We start from the raw sequence: 6,000 nt of genomic DNA on the forward strand, positions 1-6,000 counted from the left end.
GGCGTCCGCGTCGGCGTCGGCGTAACCACTTATGTTAAAGTTTTTGTAATAGTTTAAATATTTTCGAAGTCCATTGACATATGGCTTTGAAACTTTGCACACTTGTTCACCATCATTACCCCAACCTGTAAACAGGAGGAGGTAACTGTATCAAGCATTTTGACAGAATTATGCCCCATTTTCGACTTAGAATTTACGTTAAAGTTTTTGTAATACCTCAAATATTTTCAAAGTCCATTGACATAGGGCTTTGAAACTTTGCACACTTGTTCACCATCATTACCCCAACCTGTAAACAGGAGGAGGTAACTGTATCAAGCATTTTGACAGAATTATGCCCCTTTTTCGACTTAGAATTTACGTTAAAGTTTTTGTGATAGTTCAAATATTTTCAAAGTCCATCGACCTATGGCTTTGAAACTTTGCACACTTGTTCACCATCATTACCCCAACCCGTAAACAGGAGGAGGTAACTGTATCAATCATTTTGACAGAATTATGCCACTTTTTTCATGCCACTTTTTTCGACTTAGAATTTATGTTAAAGTTTTTGTAATACCTCAAAAATTTTCAAAGTCCATTGACATATGGCTTTGAAACTTTGCACACTTGTTCACCATCATTACCCCAACATGTAAACAGGAGGAGGTAACTGTATCAAGCATTTTGACAGAATTATGCCCCTTTTAGGACTTAGAATTTACGTTAAAGTTTTTGTAATACCTCAAATATTTTCAAAGTCCATTGACATATGGCTTTGAAACTTTGCACACTTGTTCACCATCATTACCCCAACCTGTAAACAGGAGGAGGTAACTGTATCAAGCATATTTTTTTACAATCAAGCACTAAGAATATTCGAGCGTTGCTGTCCTACCGACAGCTCTTGTTAAGTCATAGAATGAGAGTAACCAGCAATGTTATCTCAACTCATTATATGCCGGTATATAAATGAAATCATGCAAAGGCGCCGTCCGGTTAGCTCAATAGGTAGAGCGTTGGGCTATGGATCGGGCGATCCTGGTTCGAATCTCGGACAGTTTTTATCTGCATATACCGGAGTGCCAACACGGTAATTATCAAGGCTTGGAACGGAAGCCGCAGTTCCGAAACGATATTGTCGACATTACTCTAACAAGACTCCCTACATGTTATTTATAATTGAAGGGTTAGTAATTTCTAGCTCGACTATTCGATAAGAATAAGTAGCGAGCGTCGGCGTCCGCGTCGGCGTCGGCGTAACCACTTATGTTAAAGTTTTTGTAATAGTTTAAATATTTTCGAAGTCCATTGACATATGGCTTTGAAACTTTGCACACTTGTTCACCATCATTACCCCAACCTGTAAACAGGAGGAGGTAACTGTATCAAGCATTTTGACACAATTATGCCCCATTTTCGACTTAGAATTTACGTTAAAGTTTTTGTAATACCTCAAATATTTTCAAAGTCCATTGACATAGGGCTTTGAAACTTTGCACACTTGTTCACCATCATTACCCCAACCTGTAAACAGGAGGAGGTAACTGTATCAAGCATTTTGACAGAATTATGCCCCTTTTTCGACTTAGAATTTACGTTAAAGTTTTTGTAATAGTTCAAATATTTTCAAAGTCCATTGACCTATGGCTTTGAAACTTTGCACACTTGTTCACCATCATTACCCCAACCCGTAAACAGGAGGAGGTAACTGTATCAATCATTTTGACAGAATTATGCCCCTTTTTTCGACTTAGAATTTATGTTAAAGTTTTTGTAATACCTCAAATATTTTCAAAGTCCATTGACATATGGCTTTGAAACTTTGCACACTTGTTCACCATCATTACCCCAACCTGTAAACAGGAGGAGGTAACTGTATCAAGCATTTTGACAGAATTATGCCCCTTTTTGGACTTAGAATTTACGTTAAAGTTTTTGTAATACCTCAAATATTTTCAAAGATCATTGACATATTGCTTTGAAACTTTGCACACTTGTTCACCATCATTACCCCAACCTGTAAACAGGAGGAGGTAACTGTATCAAGCATATTTTTTTTTTAAATCAAGCACTAAGAATAGTCGAGCGTTGCTGTCCTACCGACAGCTCTTGTTAAGTCATAGAATGAGAGTAACCAGCAATGTTATCTCAACTCATTATATGCCGGTATATAAATGAAATCATGCAAAGGCGCCGTCCGGTTAGCTCAATAGGTAGAGCGTTGGGCTATGGATCGGGCGATCCTGGTTCGATTCTCGGACAGTACAAGTCACTTCCGTTGTGATTGATCGTGGAATTCTTTCATTCATTCTTTCATTCGCAGTGTACATCTGCATTGGCATGTACGAAAAGTACAGTTCCTTGCGGAAGTGAAGGCAACTATTACTGGTAAACTGTTTGACAACTTGCCCAGGAACGATGCGGTGACTGGACTGTGCTCTTGTAAATTCAGTGTGTTTTACTGCCGTGATCCGGAGTGAAAACTAGTACTAGTAACACCACCACCTTGTCTTGCGATGATAGGCACATATAACTGCCGATCGCTGTATCAAACTTTGGATCCTATATACTTTAAACTTGTGCGATAACAGGAAGTAGCCTCGTGTATGCACTATGGAAATTATCAGTCTTTGCCATCGGTACCGAGCAAGGTCAATTTGCACACATGGACAGCCTGATCTGGCTCTTTACTTTTAGTGGCTTAAGTTTTGTAGTTTGATATTAAAGTCTCCTACAGTAAGAAGAGAATGGTCCAAATTCAAAGCTGGGTTACATTCAGCAAGTCAAGGGTTTGCAGATGTTTTTGGGTGCTTACCTGTCAGCAGCAACCTCCCGCTTCTTTAGCTATTTAACATTTTGCAAGGAAAGTTTAAATGTTCAATTAAATATAACTGCCGTATATTTGTCCGTGGAGCTTTATATAACAAAAGTCTTTCTTATGTCGAACCGGTAATGTTTGACTTGTGGAATAAAAATGAAGTTGTTAACATTTCTCTTAAATCATTTTCATTTTGTTCAGCATTTTAAACATGATTTAAAATTTTTAAATTGTGTTGTTGTTATATACAATTTAACCAGTCCCTGACAATCGACAACTTGAAAACTACCGAGGCGACATCGGTCGGTCTCTCGGTTCGATTATTTAATCCTCTTTATAATCCAATTATACAAAAATAGTATTTTCAATTAACTTTCTATCTACTTAAGTATTTCTTTAATCTTTCGTTTTTCTTGTTGGGAGATTAATTACGCAATGTCATTCCAACAGAAGATTGGGCATGTAAGAGAAGAAAGACTTTTGCTCCGTTACGAGCTTGCTGATCCTTGTAAAAGAATAAACGCGCATAGTTTTGGGCATTATAAACAGACCGACTTTTTTGCCGCAAATGATCGAGTATATATTTCAAAATACAGGGGGAAATTAAAAAAAACATCGAATATTAAAAACATTTTGTCTTTTCTTCTTTTTTCATATATCTTTAATAATAATATTATCATTAGAATTAATAATAATAATGATAATGATAATGATGATGATGATGATGATGATGATGATGATGATGATGATGATGATAATAATAATAATAATAATAATAATAATAATAATATTTTGTCACTTCTTTTTCAGATATCTTTAATAATAATATTATCATTAGAACTAATAATAATAATAATAATAATAATAATAATAATAATAATAATAATAATAATAATACATGTTATAATAATAATAATAATAATAATAATAAAAATAATAATAATAGAAGAATAAGAACACAAAAACAACAAAAAAAACCCACATATTTCATCATTTGAATGACCAAACTGTTTAGAAGGCCTACTATAAACATGAATAACGAGAAAAAGAGATTATATTTAGTTAGAAATGAGAAATAGAGATTAAATTTAGTTAGAAATGAATGCTAGCAAGCAAATATAATGTGAAAAATGATATTAAAAAAACAACAGAAAAACACAGCTAGCACGGCTTTGAAATAAACGTATTAGTATGCCACCTTAAGCACCACTCTAGCCATTGACAACGGAATAGGAAAAGGTGGCATTGCATCTGCTTAAAACCAAGCGATCGTGGGTTCGAGCCCTGTCGGATCAAGCCCGTGTTTCCTTATATGACACGAGTAGACTGGTTAGTTCCAGGAAACAGATTTGAGAGTAGTTCAAATAAGCTTCAAACTTTTATCAAAGTCGAGCTAAATATAACTAAGTTCAGTCTAAAATTAAACTAGAATTTGACTATTCCACGAATTCTTTAACTTATGAAGTTCAAATTTTAAGTCTATTCAGCATAAACATACAATATGTTCAATGCTATACATATGATATAATGTGCATGTAATATGACAAGAAAACAAACAAACAAGCATCAAATTGAAATACATTTGGGAACAACGAGAAACCAAACAAACAAAATGAATATTATAATTGAGAATAGTGTAAAGAAATGGTAATATGTATTTACAGTCAGTTGGCGGAATGTTAATGTTCTAGTATTACCTGTTATTCGTACGACGTAGTCTTAATGAAATCATTTTACGTCACCATGTAGCTTACATCATATGACGTCAAATTTTGTATATAAATTCACTTATAACATCATGGAAGATGTTTGCGGACATTTCAAGTGATTGTTGTGTAACTGCAGATTGCATGCATATATACCAAAATATAATATATATTGCGTACCATATATAAGAAACAATTCCCCATTGGCGTGTATGTGAAAATATCAAAACGAAGAAGCGAGGCGTTTATTAATATTATTTAACATCCCTCGAATTTGACGTCTCCGCGGTCTTTCTACATTGCTTCCATCAATTGTGATTTAAACACAGTGAAGCCGTATTTAGTTTCTTTTAGATACATCGTAAAAATTAGACTCAGACAATGAAATCATGAAGGCAAGTAACTTTAAGTTTGATTATACCAATGTTAAAACACAGTCAGCCAAAATGTCTTTCTCGTTACTGTTTTCCTAATGCACCCACATCCGGGTATTTTAGAAACCGCATTGACCCAGTGTCATTTTTGGTGAATGTTATGATTTTGAAGTAATAATAAGGTAATCAAAGTCTCCTTGTTAAACTTTAGCCCTCTGCATACACAGAAAATGAAAATTTCGTGGATTACTGTGTCTTGTATATATAGCGTCCTGACTATAAAATTATTAAAAAATGGGGTTGGCCATGGCCCTAAAACAGGTTGTCATAAGTACAACACCAAGAATTCTTTACCCTTTCCTAGATATTGGATTGTTTTCATTTTGTTTATGTATTTTATGCGGCATTGCAGTGTAACTCTGTCAAGATTTTCGAAGTCACTCCGTAATATTGTTCACATAACACATAATGGAAACTTTCGCCCTTTCGCTGAAGATGGGTGCAGTCATTTTGGCGAGACTTGTAATCTCGACATTTGGGTTAGATTCCCTTGCTGGCCAACTAAAAATGCTAATCAGTCTTTGGGATTAGACTTTAAATCGAGGTCCCATGTATGAGTGCTTAAACACATGGCTCGTTAAAGAACAAGAGAAAATCATATTGTTCTGGAAGAGCTCTGGAATCGGGGCATCTTTCTGTATCTGTATCTTGTACTATCCTCCAAAATGTAAAATGACTAATACTCTTCTGGAGGACTCGACCATATTGGAAATGGGTGGCGAATATAAATAAACTCAAATATACAAACTGGCACACTGGAAAACTTTCTTACATCAGAGATTACAATATCCCCAGGCAGAGTCAGGGAAACACATCTACATAATTTATATAATCAATGAATTTACAAGTGTCCCCTGTTTTTAGAATGACATCGTTTGGCAAAGCTAGCATCAACTTCAACTGTTAGATTAATCGTTTATTGTTATGCCCCCACAGAGTGGGAGCATATAGCGTTGCACTTGTCCGTCCGAGTGTCCGAGTGTCCGTACGTCTGTCTGTCCGTCCGTCTGTCCGTACGTCCCGAAATCTTGTGAACGCAACTCCTCTTAAACCAGATGGC

This window comes from Ruditapes philippinarum, unplaced genomic scaffold (assembly GCF_026571515.1).
Source record: "Ruditapes philippinarum isolate M1 unplaced genomic scaffold, ASM2657151v2 ctg390_1_1_1_1, whole genome shotgun sequence".
In the NCBI taxonomy this organism is placed as follows: domain Eukaryota; kingdom Metazoa; phylum Mollusca; class Bivalvia; order Venerida; family Veneridae; genus Ruditapes; species Ruditapes philippinarum.